Below are 20,716 nucleotides of genomic sequence, written 5' to 3'. Positions count from 1 at the left end.
ATCCTTTTTGTCAAATAGTGAGTTCTTATTCCCAAAATTTGGGTGTTTGCATTTATCAAACACTAGGCTAATATTATCATTTAATATTGCATATTGTATACTTAATCTATTCTACTAGTCCACCACTTTATTTCCCAAAGTGACTCTGGGAACCTCGAGGACCTAGATAGTACTAGATTGTTTTTTTGATTACCACTTCATAACATAGTTTGAGATCTGGTACTATTAGGCCACCTTTCTTCACAATTTTTTCATTGATTCACTTGATCTTTTTTACCTTTTCTTCTCCTAAATGAATTTTATTATTATTTTTTCTAGCTCTATAAATTATTTTTAGTAATTTGCTATGGAACTAACTAAATAAATAATTATCTGTAGAATTTTTTGTCAGTCTGTGTGGGCAATTAATATTTCTCTAATTCTTTAAATCTGTCATTCTCTTTCATAAAATTATTGATTATTTCTATGATTTGTTCTTTCCCCGACTCATTCTTTAGGATTAGATTATTTAGTTTCAATTAATTTTTAGTCCATATTTCTACATAGTTTTATTGAATATAATTTTTATTGCATTGTGATCTGAAAAAGGTGCATTTAATATTTCTGCTTTTTCTACATTTGCAAGGTTCTGATGCCCTAATATAGGGCCAATTTTTTGTGTAGGTGTGGAATGGCAAGCAAAGCGGGACTTTTTGTTTTGCTCTTTTTTCTTTTGGAGTTCTAGTTCTTCTCAGCACTAAGGCAATCAAGTTCCTTTGATTCAGTCTTGCCTTTGTTTCAATCACAAGTCTTTGATTGAATCAAGAGTCTTTCATGACCTGCTTAAGTCACAAGAAAGCCTAAGTCACATGACTTTGAGTCACATGGTTGTGATGCCTTTTGATCTTGAAGAAGTGTATATATACTGAGGTTAGCATTTGGTTTTGGGAGCTCACTCATTGGAAGAGCATTCCTGTGATTTCACTAGATGAGACTCTAGGTAGCCATTAAGGACCCCCCCCCCTCACTTTGAAAACACAGATGTTGGTGCTTCCCTCTCTGGTAACTATATATGTATTGCTATGGTCAGACAGAAGCCTGTCTGTTGATTTGTGTTATTTTCTCTGTTTATAATTTCTGCTTGTAATTTTTTGTATTTTCTCTGAAGTTCAGGGTGCTGGCTTTCCACCCTGAACTAAGTGAATGATATATGTATGTTTAATTAAAGTAAGAGTGTTAACCCCTTAAAGTTGCTTTCCTTAGAAAAGCAGATCAAAGGACCTGTGCTAGCAGCTCTCCTTTGTGCTAGTGTTGTTGGTCTTGTTGTTGGTATTAAACCTCCACAGCAGCTGCTAGTAACATTGTTGCTACAAGATGCCATATACCACCGAGAAAAAGGTACATTCCATTCTATTCCCATTCAGTTTTCTCTAGAGGCCTCTCATATCTAACTTTTCTAAAATTCTATTCATCTCTTCAACTTTTTCTTGTATATTTTTGCTTTGATTTATCTACTTTTGAGAGGTGTAGTTGAGGTGCCCCACAATTATAGCTTTACTGTCTATTTCCTCCCCTAACTCATTTAACTTTTAAGAATTTGGATGCTATACCATTTGGTGCATATATATGGTATTGTTATAACTTCATTGTCTATGATACCTTTTAGCAAGATGTAGTTTCCCCACTCATCTCTTTTAAATGGATCCATTTTTGCTTTTGCGTTTTCTGAGATCATGCTTCTTATCTCTGCTATTTTTTTTTTACATCAGCTGAAGTAAAATTGATTCTGCTTCAGCCTCTTATTTTTATTCTGTGTGTGTCTCTCTGGTTCAAGTGTGTTTCTTGTAAACAAAATATTGTTAGATTCTGGTTTTTATCCACTCTGCTATCCATTTCCATTATATTAGTGAATCCATCTCATTCACATTCACAGTTGTGAATTACTAAATGTGTATTTCACTTCATCTTATTCCCCCCAATCTCTCTCTCTCTCTCCTTTCTCCTCTTTCCTCTCCTCCTACATGTCCCTCTTCAAAAGTTTCTTTCTTTTTCTTCTGATCACTGCCTCTCTTAATCACCTCTCCCCTTTATTAATCCCTTGTCTTCTACTTCCCTGTAGGTCAAGATAGACTTATATACCCAACTGAATATGCGTGTTATTCTCTCTGAATACATTTTGATGAGCATAAGAATCAAGCATTACCCACCATTTCACCCACCTTCCTTTCCGCTGTAAAAGTTCTTTATTTTGAACCTCTTTTATGTGAGATAATTTAGCATATTTTTCATTTTCCCTTAACCCTTCTCCTAGTGGATCTCTCTCACCCCTTAATTTTATTTTTTGAATTCATCTCATTTTAGTCAACTCACATTCATTCCCTGTGTATAAATATACACCTTCTTAGTGTCTTAATAATGATAAAGTTCTCAGGAGTTACAAGTACCATCTTCCTATGTAGGAATGTAAACAGTTTAACCTTATTGAATCCCTTATGATTTCTCTTATTGTTTACCTGTTTATATGTCTCTTGAGTACTGTGTTTGAAGGTCCGTTTTTCTCTTTGGCTATGGTATTTTCATGAGGAATGCTTGAAAGTCCACTGTTTCATTGAATATTCATTTTTTTCTCCTAAAGGTTTGTACTTAGTTTTGCTGTATAGGTTGTTCTTGATTTTAGTCTTAGACCCTTAGCCCTCCAGAATATTATATTCAAGCCCTGAAATCCTTTAATATAGAAGTGTCTAAATCTTGTGTTATCCTTACTGTGGCTCCATTATATTTGAAATGCTTTCCATCTGTTTGAAATATTTCCTCCTTGACCTGATAGCTCTGGAATTTGGCTGTAATATATTTGTAATATATATTTGTAATATATTTCATTTTGAGATCTCTATCAGTAAGTGATTGCTGGAGTCTTAAATTTCTATTTTGCCTATTGGGTCTAGGGTATCAGGACAATTTTCCTTGATAATTTCTTGCAAGATCATGTTGAGACTGTTTTTGTTTTATCATGACTTTCAAATTGTCCTGTTGTCTTTATTGGGTTTTTATGCCTCTTTTATCATTTGGCCAATTCTGTTTTTAAGGTAGTATTTTTTCAGTATTTTTAAATCTCCTTTACTGAACTTTTTATTCTTTTTTTCCTAATCTGCTTGCATCCCTCTTATTTCTGGTCCCAAGTTTTCTCTATTTTTTTATTTTTAAAGTTCTTTTTGAACTCTTCTAGGAATTCTTTTTGATTCTATGACCAATTCACATTTTTTTTTCCTTTGGAACTTTGCATGTTGCTTTTTTGATTTTGTTGTCTTCTGTTTTTTTTTTTTTCTTGATCTTCCCTGTCACCATAGTAACTTTCAGTGGTCAGTTTCTTTTCTTGCTGTTTGATCATTTTTTTCCAGTTTTTGTTTTTTTACTTATAACTTTATGTTAAAGTTTGGCTCTGCTTCTGGGTTATGGGAGTCATTGTCTCCTGCTTCAGGTCTTTTTTGTTAAGATTTTCAGAGTTGGTTCTGGTGGTTTGTAAGTTTTCTGTTCTTTCAAAGTGGTATGATCTGAGGAGAAGCATTGTCACTGCTATCCTGACTTGTGCTCTTGTCTGTGATTAACCATAAGCACCATTCTCTGCCCTGGAACTATGACCAGGGCCCCTGCACCTCTATCCTGCAAGTGCCAGTGAGTTGGTGCTTCTCTTAGCTCTTGGACTGTGACCCAGAACTGTGCATGGGCAATGAGACAGAATTTTGTACCTAGTGCCAGCAAATAGTCCCCTGGAATCTCTTTCTAACCGGTTGTTCAACCCTCTTACTCTCTGCGGATAGAGAACTCTCCAGAGGTGGCCACTGCTGCTGCTGCTGCTGCCACTGATGATGTCTTCAAGATCTGGTTCTATCCCCTGCCTCCTCAGATTTTCACTTTGTGGTGTACATGGGGCTTCATGTTTGACCACCACCCCATTAAGCTAGACCTTTCCTGTCAACCTCCTAAGTTATCCTGGGCTCCAAAATTTTTTTCAACTCAAACTTTTCTGGTTTTGATGCATTAGAATTCAACTTGAAACAATATTTTAAAGTTGTTTGGAGTTGTTGTGAGAATTCAGGTGAATCCCTGCCTTTATTGCACCATCTTGACTCCATCTTGCTTTCAAGCATTTGAGAAGCACACATTTATATATAACTGATACATTAATTTTAAGTTATTGTTTTAATAATAACACATTAATATGATTATTTAATCAAATCTTAGAGGTAGGTTATAGGATCATAAACTAAAAGCTGGAAGTGATCTTAGAGGCCATCTATTTCAGCACCATATGAAACATATGAGGAAATTGAGACCAGAGAGGTTATGTAGCTTATACAAAAGTTGTCACAGAGCTAGTTGCTGGCAGAGCTGATAATTGAACTTAGATCATACACCAAAACCAAGTATTTTTCCACTGTACTACATTGTTTCTTTCTTGTTATTAGCAAGTACTATTATTTCCACCTTTTAGATAAAGAACATTATTCTTCAAGAGGTTAAATAACTTATCCAAGGCCCCACAACTAGTATCAGAACCATTATTCAAAGCTATCTCCAAGGCCAATGCTGATTCCACCACTGCACAAAATGCTATAATTTTACAGTGCCCTGTCATTCAAATCAAGTGCCGAGAAACTTTAAGTTGCTAACTTTTCTCCCTCCAACTTCAAGTTACTCTGAAAATAAGAGTAATAAAGCTACATTTCTCTATAAAATACTCCATTATACATATTTTCAGTTACTTTGGATTGGCCTTCTTCCAATTACTACAAATTGCCTCTCAAGACTTCATGCCAACATCCTTCCCCAATTTTTTCTATTTCTCTTGGTGCTCTAATTCACCCAATCACCAAAGAAATCATACTGAGAGGTAATGGAAAAGGGTGAAAATCTCCTGTAGAGTTCAGGATTGGGATCTGGTTGAAGATCATGCAATTCCTAATAGTTACCTAGTATTAAAGTGATGTTATGTTGAGTCCTACCTAAAAAGCAGCTCTATCTAGCTTTATTCTGATTTCTCCAAAATGACTGGTGGTGAGTTAGAAGTCAAACTTGTTTTATAATGGTTTTGCCCATCACTGTCTGCCCTTATCAAGGAAAGGATAGGAACTGAAATTGTGATTTACCTCATGGATAAGGAAACTGTAACTTGCCATTTTTGAAAGTTGCCTAATGAGCTAAGATGTTAAGTGACTTATTTAGGCTGAGAAAGCCAACATATGTTGAAAATGGGATTTTAACTGAGGTCTTTCTGACTTGAGGGCCTTTTTTATATTCACTACTCTACACTGCCATTTATTATATAGTAAGTTGTTTGAAAGTAAGATCAGTGTCAAATTGCATATAATAGCTGTCAAATTTTTTTATTGTTTTCGAATTGGATTGAATCATCTTCAAAAAGCAAGATTTGTAAGAAGATTGTAGAACTTAGACTACATTTAATTATGGCCAAAAGATTGGCTATAGTTCTTTTATTCTGATTATGCATAGTAATTTCAAGAAGAGCTCCTGGAATGAATTACTGGTGTTTTACAGGAAATATGGTATAAAAGAATCATAGGTTTATTTCTACAAGGGATCATAAATTCCATCAACTCCAACCATCTCATTTTTAGAGATGAGGAAACTGAAGCACAGAATGGTTTAAGTGACTTGTCCTGGAATATACAGTTTACATCATCTTTGTTTTCCCGTAAATATAAGAATAACACCAGAAATAGCATTTTTACTGCTAGACATTCCTCATTGACACTAGAAAGGCCTTTAACACCACGATAGGAACTGAGATGTGGATATTACTAGCCAACTTTTGTTAACATACGAATTCAGTCAAGATCCTTGAGGTATACTCTTATGGAACTGCTTATCATATCAAAGTTTGACTCATTTTATCAAGAATGGAATAAAGGGATTTAGAACAGGCCCTTTCACAAGCCATTTTTTCATATGATCATATTAAATCAATAAATATTTCAAGACTGTTTTTTTTTAATCCATCGTCATGGCTAAGGAACATTAAACAGCTCCTCTATGGTGGATATATGTAGGATATACATACAAATTACATAGGCTAGAAAGATATGCATTGGTAGGAGTTCATATAGATGAAGGGAATACACACATTGATGAAATTAAGGAAAAGAATGGAAGTATTGAAATACATGTTCAAGGACACAATCTGAAAATGTTTCTGACCTTCTGGAAAAGTTATGTCAAGAACAAACACACACACGCACGCGTGCACACACACACACACACACACACATGTCCCTTCCCAAACTTGCAAAAAGCACAATTCAGTTCAGTTAATACAATTGATCCTACCTCAGAGCAAACTCATTTGTGTACATATTAAATCCTGCCACATTGTAAATTATAAATTCCTTGAGGATGGTAACTAATTTTTTTTCTTTTCATCATTCTAACTCCCACAGAAGTAATGGTACTTTGAATATTATTTTTGTTGAGTTGAATTGTCCTTTTTTGCAAGATTGGGAAGGTGTGTGTGCGTGTGTGTGTGTGTGTGTGTGTGTGTGTGTGTGTGTGTTCTTGACAGAACTTTTCCAGAAGGTCAGAAATGTATGTATTCAGATTATAGCCTCTTGTGTGCTTGAACATGTATTTCAATACTTCAATTTATTTCCTTCACCTCATCAATGTGTGTATTCCAGAGAGAGAAAGGGAGGGAGGGAGAGAGAGAGAGAGAGAGAGAGAGAGAGTGTGTGAGTGAGAGCTTCATGCTGACTGGATCCATTACAAATTTATGTTACTCAATTCCAACTGAGATTGCCTTCATTGCTATAAAATAATCATACCTTCCTAATTGATTGTCTATCCCCCTTATCATATTACCTTTTCCAAAACATTTCACCCCTGCTCAAACTTTTAAAGGTTCTTCATATCCCTATCTTCTTGGCTTTGAGCCTTGTCTTATTTTACAAAAAAAAAATCTGAATGCAACGAGAACTCTTTATTTTTGCCTCTTTTTCATCTCAGAGAACTCAGATGACTTCTGCCACTATCTCCTCCTCTGCCTCTGACTAATATTGAAGAAGCAGCCCTTTTCCTTGCCAAGACAAACACTTCAACTTGTACAAATGATCCCACTCTATTCTACTCTGCCCTTTTTCTCATCTTCACTTCACTTATATTCACTGTCTCCCTGTCTACTGACTTTTTCTCTATGGACATTCCCATACTTTCTTATCCTCTAAAATTCCACTTGATATGTCTATACCTGCTTGCTGTTTGGCCTTCAGAGTCCTTCATAAGAGGCACTCACACCTTCTCATTTCAACACTGCCCCCTACTATCACTTTGTTATCTAGTGACACCAGCCTCATTGCTGGTTTTCACATAAGATTCAATCTCTGGACTCTGCATTTTCACTGACTGTCCCTCATGCCTTCAACTATCTCCCTCCTCATTTTCTTGGATTTATTCAAGCTAAAATCCCTTCTTCTAGAAGAAGTTTTTCCTTATCTCCTTTAATATGATTATCTTTCCTCCCATTTATCATATATAGTATGTATATATAATTTATGCACACATATATGTATATGTGTGTGTATATACATACATGCTTGTATGTATGTAAGTATATCTTGTTTGTACATTGCTTTTGGTATGTTGCCTCTCCCTTAGACTGTGAAATTCTTGAGAGCAGAATTTGTTTTTTTACCTTTCTTTCTAACTCCAGCATTTAGTACAAGGCCTGGTGACATAGTAGATGCTTAGTAAATGTTTGTTGACTTGCTGACTATAATGTATTAATATTCAAAGATTTAGATTCAACAGATTTTATAAGGGGAATTAAAAAAGGTTCAGTTTGCTTTAAAATATGATGCAAATTTGTAGAATGATTTGTACTCCATGGTAACTTACAATCAGTGAATGCATTCCAAATTTTCATTATGCTATATGTGATAAATGACACATTTCTTTTCTTCTCTGAATTTGTCATCCTGAACATTCAGAACCTTTTGTTCTAAGATCTATATACTGCCAGTTAACAAAGTGAATATCACAACATTTACTGATGCCAGCATTTTTCTATGAAGGTTAAATGTATGACATGTTCTGCATACCATAGACTTATTTTTGCATTATACAAAAAACACAGAAAGTTCAGAAATATAATGGCTATGCTTTACACAGTTTACACTACTTGTGATTAAAATGAAACTAACAAAAAATTGAAATCAGAGATTTGTTTAAAAAAAGGAAATTATTTTTAAAATTCTAAAAGATAAATTATCCAATCTTCAAATTCCCCAAGAATACAAGGATGAATAATGAGCTAGAATGATGTTCAGAATGATAATACTGAGAAGCTACAAATTCTGAAATATCTTTTGAATAATAAAAGAAATATTACGTTACATAAATATTATATTTCTTTTTACTGTGGTTGCAGACACATAAAATATCTTATCTCTAAAACTGGAAATATGCTTATGTCATGTATATATTACATATATATCGACTTTCTTTTCTCTCTCCATATTATATATGGATATATTAATATGTGTACACACATACATAAAATATGTATATACACATATTATACACAAACACTCTGCTAACTAGAATACCCTATTCTATAGCTATTTTGAATAAATGGGATTTTAAGGTGATATAGAACTGATACAGACAACAAACTGAGCTCATTGTCTAATGAGAGCAGGGTAGTCTGAATTGACTTTGAGAAATTGCAGTTTTTTCTTTTGTGGTCCCATCTTCTCCTTGAAACAGTAGCCCATCTTTTAAACTGCAATAGTCTTTAGGTGATGCTACATTTCTTCACATCATAGAGTTCCATAGTTTATGAAGAATTAAATTTGAGGGCCATCCAAAATGCAATGGAGCAGTCCATAGTAGATATGAATAAACTATTATACAATTGAGGGATTACTCAGGAGAAGCTGTATAAATTTTGTCATTAGAAAAGAAGATAACTATTCTCTCAATAGTGTGATAATTATATAGTGAGAATGAGAAAATACCAAAGGACTTATGGTATGAACTTCTATGACTGTTGTAGGAGCAACACGTACCTCATGTAAGCTAAATTTTCTTTGAATGGCAATGAATCCATCTTTGAGACTTGATTTATTCATGGAACTAAGGTTTAAATTATTGATATAGCTTCTTGATTATGAAAACAGAAATGCTGGGCTTGGAACCTAGAAAACCAGAGCTCATATCTGGCCTTAGACATTCCGTGTGCCATAGCTCTGTGGCTGTGGCCTTGGGCAAGTCACTGAATCTCTGTCTACTTCAGTTTCCTTAATTGTAAAGCAGGAATCATCATAATCATCATCATCATCATCATCATCATCATCACCACCTAACTTTCAGGGTTATTGTGAATTGTTATCAAATGAGATAATATTTATGAAGCACTTAGCACACAGTAGGCACTTAATAAATCACTGTTTCCTTCTTTCCTTTCCTTCCCCAGTACATTATTAAGTGAACTCTCTGTGAAGGCATTATTCATGGACAAGAGTTTTACATGATTGGCAGTTGCTATCTGTACCAACAGAGGGAGTACTCATCAATGAGATTGCAAAGGAGTCAAAGTAGTAAACTGTAGAAGTATGGAATTGATTTTTTTTAAAAAATATACTACATAATTGTAATTATGGTACTTAAAAAACTTAACACACTTTGTTTGATTAGGCTAAAATTAAATTACTTGTCTAATTAAAAATATGAATTAAACTGAACTCTGCTATTTTAGGGATAATGGAACAGATGCTCAGCTTCATGTGACAAAAATCTGGTTTCTAATAAGATAAAATATGTAATCAAAGACCAAATATATTATTCCACAGAAGGGACTCACATACACTTGAAAAAAGTCAAGAAGTCAGGGCTGCAATCCTTTGTCACTTTTAAAAATTGTTTAGAAGTTTGGGGGACTCATTTTATTTTTAAATATAAGCAATGTTTCAGCTCTCTCTATTTTTCCTCATTTCTTTGATGTGTTTTCTGATCCTGCTGCCAGAGGTGAGGGAGAAATTTAGTTCTGGGCAGCACAGAGAACACAGGAATTATTAAGCAGGGCTCTGAACTATTCACCCCTGACCCTGCTAGCTGAAATTGGACCGGGAAGATAGCAGGAAGCAAGAAGATTGCATTGAAAGCTACTTCTAAGTTGGGCCTGTAAAAAAGAGATAAAGAAAATGCTGAAATTTGAGGAAAGCTTTTAATTTTTATTAAAGGAAGTAGTTGTGTTGGTCCTATATAACCAGAAGGAGAATTCTTATCATACATAATTGACATCAGGGTACATAGGACTAGTCATTTTGGAAAATAACTCTTCCTCTCCTTCCATTCATACATTAAAATTTTGGCTCATTGTTTAATATTTCTGGACTAAAACTTCTGTATTTGTAAGTCAGAGACAGAACTTGTTAACCAAGATTTAACAGTATAATAGAGTGGGGAAGTGATTTCGCATTTCTATTTTTAAAGGCTTTTCTCAGGTTTTATTCTAAGTAATACTAAAGTAACGTAACTAAAAACAAAGTTGGTCCAGTAATTTAGTAAAAGTGATAAGGAGGGGCAGCTAGGTGGCTCAGTGGGTAGAGCACCAGCCCTGGAGTCAGGAGGACCTGAGTTCAAATCATCACACTTACTAGCTGTGTGACCTTGGGCAAGTCACTTAACCCCAATTGCCCTGCACTTCCTCCTCCAAAAAAGAAAAAAAAATAAAGTGATAAGGAATAAATGGCAAATCAAAGCAGAAATTTGGTTCTTCCCAGGTACTGAAACATGAGGAAAGCCTGTAGCACACTAGAGGGTACTTTATGGAGGACTGAAAGATTTATAAAATAAAATAGTTTAGAATCACAAAGGATGAGAAAACATGGTAAGAGACTGTTGCCCAGAGTTCTGATTCTCATTAATTGAAGGATTACCTACATGGGTTATATCATGGATTCATCAAAATCATCTATTAACAAACTAGAATATTATTATTATTATTATTATGGAATTAATGGAAAATTCTTAGATCTTGTAATGAGGATCCTGTATAAATGGACCTGACATATCTTGAAACTCCTCTAACCCTATCCTTAAAGAAGGCAACATTGAGTTAAATGTTACTTTTTTTCTGTGGACCAATACAACCATTTTCATATGCCTAGAAACCATACCTAAGTAATTTATATGACCAATTATTTATGTCAAACTGTTATTCAACTTGGTAAAATACTTTTTCCATAGTTATACATCATAGTTAAAGTTTGAAATCCAAGTCTTTGGCATATAAGTTCAGTTTTTTTTTACTTTGTTTTATTTTTACTCTGCTACATGATTCTACAAGGTAAATGCAGTCTCATGGTGGAAGATTATAACATCACAGAAACATCAATTTAGAGCTGGAAAGGATTTTAGAAAACATTGCATCTAATTTCTTAATTTTATGTTTGAGGAAACTGAGGACTATAGAGGTCAAGTGATATGGTCAAGTTCATACAACTAGTGTCTAGAGCAGGGTTTGAAGTCATCTTTCCAACTCCAAGTTCGACACTATTGAATGCACCTTGTATCCACATTACTTAATTTGCAAATAGTCATTATGATTGCTGGAAGCCTCATTCAGTGATCAAAAGCTGCATTTGTCTTTAAAAAATGTTTCAATAGTTTGATTCATCACTACTTCATCAACTGAGGTACCCCCTCCCAGAATGAATATCTCAAACTATTTTTACCTTTTCATACTTTGTAACTGTTTCCCATATACTATATATATATGAATATATATATGTGTGTGTGCATACATATATATGTATATGCTATATATGTATATATGTATATGTATATATATATATATATATATATCCCCCCACTGGATACTTGTCTAATATGTTTTTATCTTTCCCTATATCCTTCACTAGCTCTCTCTTGGACTTTGTACGTCTACTAAGGGAGTACATAGCATTTCTTATCTTTTCTTGCTACAAAATTTTAATATGCCTCAATGTTCATTAAGTCATCCATATTTATGATGAGATAATTTATACTACTTTTGTTGCACAAATCTTAGCAAGGAATGTTTTATAGCTTACTAATGTTCTTCATGTTACTTCCCTTTTCTTCTGGTTGACTTACAACATTTATTCTTCAAAGACAGTGACATTCCATATGTACCTTCAATTCAGCTCACTGGGAAGATATTTATTTTGTAATTATGGGCATCTGTTTCAGGGAAAAATTTGGGATCATTAAATAACTCTGCAATTTCCTGAAGCCATTGCAATCTACTTTCCTCCTTTTCAATTTTCAGATGTTGTCTCCCTGAAGTGACTTCCTGAGTACTAAAGGATGAGTTCTATGGGTTGTCTGGCCAAGTGTATTTTGTAGTCTTGACCATAGAAATTCTTTGTATAATTTCCCATCCATTGAAATATTCAAAATGAATACTCTTGAGTATTTATCTCATTTAGGAAGCTCTGTGGAATTCTGGACTTGCTCAAAATAGCACAATATCACTTATTACTGTCTGCAAGTCCTTGCAAGCTGTAGAGCATCCTTCTGTTTGAAGGTCCAAGCCTGTCTCTCTATCACTTCCATGGTCAAACAGAAAACGTTGGAGATTCAAAACTTTTCATAACCTAGTTCCTTCCTACCTTTCCACTCTTCTTATATCCTACTCCTCACAATATACTCTTGATCCCGTTATACTGATCTGGCTATTTCATGAACAAGACACTCCATCTTTTGGCTCCAGGCTTTTCTCTGGCTGTACTCTAAGCCTAGAATATTTTCTATCCTGAACTCTACCAAGTATTTCCATGGCTTTTGTTAAGTCCAATTTAAAATTCCATCTTTTATAGGAAGGCTTTTCCAACTCCTCTTATTTCTAGTGCCTCTTCTCTGTTAATCATGTTCTCTGTATCTTATATATAGCTTGCTTTTTATATGTGTATTTGCATGTTGTCTACCCCATTAGATTGTATGCTCCTTGAAGTTTGGGGCTGTATTATGCCTCTTTTTGTATTTCCATAACACAGCACATTGCCTAGCACATAGTAAATACTTAATAAAGATTGATTAATTTTGGACTTTGGGGTGGACATTCTCCATGATGGTGGGAGAAAATATCTTCTGAAAGAATAGAAGGTACATGCCATTGGTGTATGACTCTAGCAGTGCAGTATTGATAGGCTTTGATTGGTCAAACCTCCAATCATGAAAGAAAAATGCAATAACATATATAAAATGAACATGGCATGAAAGATTGATTTATGAAAGTAGGTCCCTTTCTACATGTACTCTTGTGTTTCAATATATGTAAAATTGACCTCTGAAACAGTTTCCCATCTGAAAGTTTGTATGGAGTAGAGTAGGCATTTCATTCAGGTTAAAGCAAACTCCCTTTTCTCTCATTTGATCCTGAGCAGCAGCAGCAGAAATAGTTTTTGCATGCTTTGATTTGTCTGTAGTGTTGGAGAGAGAAACGGCTCTGTAACAAATTGCCAGTATTGTTCAAAGCCATCAGACCAAGCATATAGAAAACTTGATAAGAGTACTTGAAAGATGCTTTTATAGTGATAACTACAGTGGAGGAGGATGTAGTCTTTGGAAATGAATATCAGATGTTACAATAGAGTTCTATGAACTGTGAGAAACTCAGCATTATGTAAGGTGTGAAAGTTAACCCTTACGTTACTCAGAGAAGTCACCTCTTTTAGCTTGCTTCCTATAAAACAGAGACTTTCTTTTTTTTAACATTTAACCTATTGCCTACCTACATATCTATTTGTCTCCCCTGCTGGATTGTAAGATTTATGAAGGCATGGATTCTTTCACTTTTGTATGTATTCTTTCATTTTTGTCTCAGTATTACCAGCTCTTAGTCCAGAATCATGCACATGGTAGGTGAATAATAGACATTTCTTGATTGAGAGTTGTTTAATTTTTTAAAAATCCAAAAGAGGTCTGTGTCAAAATTGTGAGTTAAAAAAATCAAAACCTGATTAAAATAATAAAGCTATATACTAAATAATTTCTAGAAATGATGTCTTCCCCCCTTTTAAACTAATTTAACATAGGCATTTAAATATTAAATGATATTCTATCTATAGAGCAGTTACATGTTTATGGGACTTTTAAAAAATTTGAACATACAGAATGACAAGTTATTTTGGGAAAAATTACATGATAGCACAATTTTCAGAATAAGACTCACTTTTTCTCCCACTAGCACTCTGTAATTATAATAGAATAGTTAGTAGAATGTTCTTATTCCAAAATAAATGATCAGTTTTAACTCAAAATAAGCAAAATCTTTTGGGATATCTGATACTTATGGAAAGTGAAATATCTCAAAGTGAGCTATGTGGTATTAACAAAATAAAAAAAAATCTTTGTGAAAACAGAATAAAGAGTTCCCAGATGTCTTTCTCCTAAGATGACCTTTGTGATTTGTATGATCTGCCCTCTTCCCTTTGCCTCTTATCAATCATTAAAGGCTGAGTTTTCACTGCTCCTGAAAATACCTGTTTCCAAGACTATCATAATCTGAAGGTAAAGCTCATTGAGTTTAGCGAAGTAATAACAGTAAATGGAACATTAGAGAGAAAGCGACTATAGACAATGCCTTTTCCTCAGGCCTAAAATCTTATTTATGCAAGAAGTATAACCTAACATTTTTGTTTCTTCCTTTAGAATCACTATAAAATGCAAATATAAAATGACAAATGATATAGGCTGGGAAGGTTTGTTAAATTTTGCTGAGCTTTCTCACTGTTTTTTTTTTCTTTTTAACATATGGTAGATTAATGTGATGGGAAAAATGTACTGGATTTGGAATCAGATCATCTGATCTTTGAATCTTAGCTTTGTCATTGTGATAGATATTGCTGAACCTGCAGCATCAAAGACCTGAGTTCCAATTATAAACTCAGGCACTTACTAGTTGTGTGACCTTGGGCAGGTCACTTAACCTGTGTTTAACTCAGTTTCCTCATCTGTAAAATGGGGAAAATAATGCAACCTATCTCTGAGGGATGTTGTGAGGATCAAGTGAGGTAATAAGTGTAAAGCCCTTAGCACAACCTGGCACGTAGTGCTATAGAAATGTTAGCTATTATTACCTATTATCCTAATTATGTCACCTTATGCAAGTGACTTTAACCTCTCTGGCTTTTCAGTTCCCTTCTAGTATGAAGGGTGATGCACGATTATTAAGGCTCCCTACAATTCTAAATCTTATTATCTTATTTTTATTTTTTCTCCCTAATTTGAGTATGAATCCCTTGGGAGTAGAGTTCTTTCCCTGTAGCTCTAAATATTCCCTCTCCTATTCAGGTAGTAAACGATTTCTGGCTTGGTGTTTTTGGTAAGATGAAATATTTGGGGGTGTTCTTTTAGCCTCCTATTTTATTGAAACTGAGTGTCTTTGTTCTTGTATCAAGCATTTCCGGGAAATGGTACCTGATCACAAATAGTACTTTCTGTCCTTTATGCTTTCTTAGGCATTAGTGTTCATTCTGATCTTTGCTCTATTTAGTTGATGATTTGATTGGACACAGTTGCTTTTCATATATGGTTTTGCTCTGTGGCTGTTTCTTCAGGTTATCATCATCAACTATTTTTTAAAATTCATATTTTGTACAAGACACTGTGATAGGTGCTATGGCTTTCAAGAGATACACCAGATGATCCCTGTCTACAAAGAAAGAAAAGGAATAAGAATTTATAAAGTGGGTACTATGTGCCAAGCACTGTACTAAACACCTTTTGAATACTACTATTTGATCCTCAAAACAGCTCTGGAGGGTAGGTATTGTTAATATTTCCCAATTACCGTTGAGGAAACTGAGGGAAATAGAAGTTAAATGAATTGTCCAGGGTCACACAGCTAATAAGTATCTGAGGTTAGATTTGAATTCAGATTTTCCTGACTTGATGCTCAGTGCTTTATCCATTGTGCCACTTAATAGCCTTTGGTCATTATATTCTAGTATGGAAGACATAACACATACTTAAGAGTTAAATAGCAATATAAAGATACACCTGGAAAACTTGACTAGGCATCAAAGTGCCAAACCAGGGCAAAACTGGGGAAGATAGCAAGTGTAGGCAGTTGACAGAGTTAGGCTAGGCAGGGATCAAGGCAGGCAGTTTGTACAAAGGCTACTTGAAGTCAGGCAGGGAGTTGACTGGTACACAGAGCTGATGTTACCACTTCTAAGAATCACAGAATCTCACTGAAGATGTTCAGTGTCTATTTGGATCAAGTCATACTGGAACAAGAATACCTTCTATAACATGCATAACAAGTGGATTCTGCCCAAAGAGTGTGTGTGGGGGGGATATATGACATTCTCAAGCAGCCCATTTCATCTTCAGACTGATTCTACTTGTTTCTATTGTTAAGATCTTTTTTTCCCCTTTCATCTAACTGAAATATTACTCTTAGCAATAAATATTCAGGGCGCTCAGTTCTGCCATATAGAGAAAGGTGAAATAAATCTAATTCAGTTTCTGCAAGCCAATCCTTGAGATACTTTAAATCTGCTGTAGTATCTACCCCAAGTATTTTCTTCAGACTAAATAAAAACAGTTTCTATTCCTTTATTTTTTGTTTTCTATTTGTGTCTTTATAATTTCATTATTGAGTGCCACTACCTCTCTTATACTTACTTTACCTATAGGATTTTGTACTATATCATAACTCTCATTTCTATGAACACTTTAAAATCTACTCTTCACAAATCTGTCACTTATGTCAGACTACACTTTGTTTTTCTTTATTTTTTTCCTACCACAAATTCTAAGGTGAAATTTATACTTTCTACTCTCCTCCCATCAAACGTTGCCATCAGAGGGGCGGAGCCAAGATGGCAGCTGGAAAGCAGGGACTGGCCTAAAGCTCTCCCCCAGGACCCTCAAAACACCTATAAAAATGGCTCTGAACAAATTGTAGAACTGCAGAACCCATGAAATAGCAGAGGGAAGCAGGGCTCCAGCCCAGCACAGCCTGGATGGTCACTGGGTAAGGTCTATCTCACGGAGCTGGGAGTGGAGCAGAGCCCAGCATGGGCGGTGCCCAGACTGGAACAGGCCCTAGTGACCTGAATCAGTGAGCTGTGGTGGTTACCAGACTTCTCAACCCACAAATGCCAAAGACAACAGAGAAGGTTAGTGGGAAAAACTGCGGGGACAGAGTGAAAAGAGTTCCCCGTTTGGCCACTGCCCTGGGGGCAGTGGAGGTGGCACAGCTCTGAGGACAGAACTACAGCTGCAGTTGCTTCTGGCCCCAGGCCCACCTGGTGGGAGGAATTAAGTGGCAGATCACAGCTGGAGTGCAGAGCCTGCTTAGATCTGAGTCACAATCCAGGTTGGTGGTTCTTGGTGGAGGAGGCATGCCAGTGTGGCAGATCTTGCTGTGTAGAAATAGCTCTGAAAACAACAGTGCAGCCCCTCAAGCTTGGGACAAAGTACTCTCTACTCTACAAGCAGTCATACCCTGACAAAAAACTCAAGGGTCAAGTAGTTGGCTGGGAACATGGCCAGGCAGTGAAAACAGACTCAGATTCAGTCTCAGACTTTGGAATCATTCTTTGGTGACAAAGAAGACCAAGATATACAGCCTAAAGAAGTCAACAAAGTCAAAGAGCCTACATCAAAAGCCTCCAAGGAAAACATGAACTGGTCTCAGGCCATGGAAGAGCTCAACAAGGATTTGGAAAAGCAAGTTAGAGAAGCAGAGGAAAAATTGGGAAGAGAAATGAGAGTGATGCAAGAAAACCATGAAAAACAAGTCAATGACTTGCTAAAGGAGACCCAAAAATACTGAAGAAAATAACACTTTAAAAAATAGACTAACTCAAAAGGCAAACAGCTCCAAAAAGTCAATGAGGAGAAGAATGTCTTGAAAGGCAGAATCAGTCAAATGGAAAAGGAGTTCCAAAAGACCGCTGAAGAAAATACTACCTTAAAAATTAGATTGTAGCAAGTGGAAGCTAGTAACTTGATGAGAAATCAAGATATTATCAAACAGAACAAAAGGAATGAAAAAATGGAAGACAATGTGAAATATCTCATTGGAAAAACCACTGACCTGGAAAATAGATCTAGGAGAGATAATTTAGAAATTATTGGACTACTGGAAATTCATGATCAAAAAAAGAGCCTAGATATCATCTTTCAAGAAATTATCAAGGAGAACTGCCCAGACATTCTAGAACCAGAGGGTAAAATAGAAATTGAAAGAATCCACTGAATGCCTCCAGAAAGAGATCCCCAAAAGAAAACTCCTAGGAATATTGTCACCAAATTCCAGAGCTCACAGGTCAATGATAAAATACTACAAGCAGCCAGAAAGAAACAATTTGAGTATTGTGGAAACACAATCAGGATAACACAAGATCTAGCAGCTTCTACATTAAGGGATCAAAGGACTTGGAATATGATATTCTGGAGGTCAATGGAGCTAGGATTAAAACCAAGAATTACTTACCCAGCAAAACTGAGTATCATTCTCCAAGGCAAAATATAGATTTTCAATAAAATAGAGGACTTTCAAGCTTTCTCAGTGAAAAGACCAGAGCTGAATAGAAAATTTGACTTTCAAATACAAGAATCAAGAGAAGCATGAAAAGGTAAACAAGAAAGAGAAATCATAAGGTACTTACTAAAGTTGAACTGTTTTGTTTACATTCCTACATGGAAAGATGATGTCTATAATTCATGAGACCTCAGTATTAGGGTAGCTGTAGGGAATATACATAGATACATGCAAATATACATACATACATACATACATACATACATACATACATACATACATATATACATATATATGTATATATACATATATATGTATATGTATATATACACATATATACATATATGTATATATACATATATACATATATATGTATATATATACACATATATAGACAGAAGGCACAGGGTGAGTTGAATATGAAGGGATGATATCTGAAAAAATAAAGTCAAATTAAGGGATGAGAGAGGAATATATTGAGAGAAGGAGAAAGAGAGATAGAATGGGGTAAATTATCTCACATAAAAATGGCAAGAAAAAGCAGTTTTGTAGGAAGGGAAGAGGGGCAGGTGAGGGGGAATGAGTGAATCTTGCTCTCATTGCATTTGATCTGAGGAGGGAATAACATACACACTGAATTGGGTATCTTACCCCCCAGGAAAGAAGGAGGAAGGAGATAAAATGAGGGGGACAATGGAAGGGAGGACAGATAAGGGGAGGAGGTAATCAAAAGCAAACACTTTTGAAAAGGGACAGTGTCAAGGGAGAAAATTGAATAAAGGGGGATAGGTCAGGAAGGAGCAAAACATAGTTAGTCTTTCACAACATGAGTATTGTGGAAGGGCTTTACATAATGAGAAGCATGTGGCCTATGTTGAATTGCTTTCCTTCTTAGGGAGGGTGGGTGGGGAGGGAAGAGGGGAGAGAATTGGAATTCAAAGTTTTGAAAGCAGATGTTCAAAAAAAAGTTTTTGCATGCAACTAGGAAATAAGATATAAAAACAATGGGGCATAGAAATCTATCTTGCCCTACAAGAAAGTAAGGGAAAAGTGGATGAAGGGGAGTGGGGTGATGGAAAGGAGGGCTAACTGGGGAATGGGGCAATCAGAATATATGCCATCTTGGAGTGGAGAGAGGGTAGAAATGGGGAGAAAATTTGTAATTCAAACTGTTGTGAAAATCAATGCTGAAAACTAAAAATATTACGTAAAATAAATAAACAAATTAATTAAACAAACAAACAAAAAATGTTGCCATCAATTATTATTAAAGTCATGTTGGACAGCTAGGCAGTGCAGTGGGATAGATAGCCAGGCAAAAAGTCAGGAAGACTCACTTTTCTGAGTTAAAACCTGGCTTTAGATACTAGCTGTGTGACCCTGGGCAAGTCACTTAACCCTGTTTGTCTCAGTTTCCTTATCTCTTAAATGAACTGGAGAAGGATACGGTAAACTCTAGTATCTTTGCCAAGAAAACCCAAATGGGGTCATAAGGAGTCAGACATGACCAAAATGACAGAACAACAGAAACATGTTGGAAAGGTTCAAAGACAAAATAGTGTTAGCAAGAGATATGGAGCAGTCAGGTTTTCTAGATCTTTCTTCTTACACAACTCCATATTTATGCCATTCCTATCTTTGATTTTCACCTGGACATATACTTTTAATATGACTTAACCTTTAGCAAGACCCCTCACTGGAGCAATCTATTAGAACTAATAGAATCTTTATGGCTAAAAAACATGTAAGACAATATGATCAAATGTCCCATTTCTTGTTATATTTGAAAGCAATGGGAATAAAACTCTGCCTGGTTCTTAGCTCATCTAAGGCAAACCCTAGAACCAATTTGTCATGTTAACTGTGAGTTATTTGTGTTTTCTGAATTTATTTATAAGGATCCCCAGGTTATTGTACTAAAATGACCCATTGAGAGAGCCAAGTGTTACTAATGGTAGTGTTATCATTAAGTTGATGTTTGTTAATAGATATTCTTGAAACTATATGACTCTAAGCATTATAGGTTCTTTTTTTCCCCCAAGATGTCACTGTCACCACGATCATAGGACAATAACTTACCTATAAAGAGAACGCAATCATAGAGATTTCTTTTGTGTATGCACTGGGTTAGGTGGCCACTGATATCCATGTGAGCTTTCAAATTCTCTGATTCTGTGAAGGTGC

The sequence above is a fragment of the Trichosurus vulpecula genome, chromosome 7 (assembly GCF_011100635.1).
Source record: "Trichosurus vulpecula isolate mTriVul1 chromosome 7, mTriVul1.pri, whole genome shotgun sequence".
Taxonomy (NCBI): domain Eukaryota; kingdom Metazoa; phylum Chordata; class Mammalia; order Diprotodontia; family Phalangeridae; genus Trichosurus; species Trichosurus vulpecula.
Note: the sequence above shows the minus strand (reverse complement) of the source record.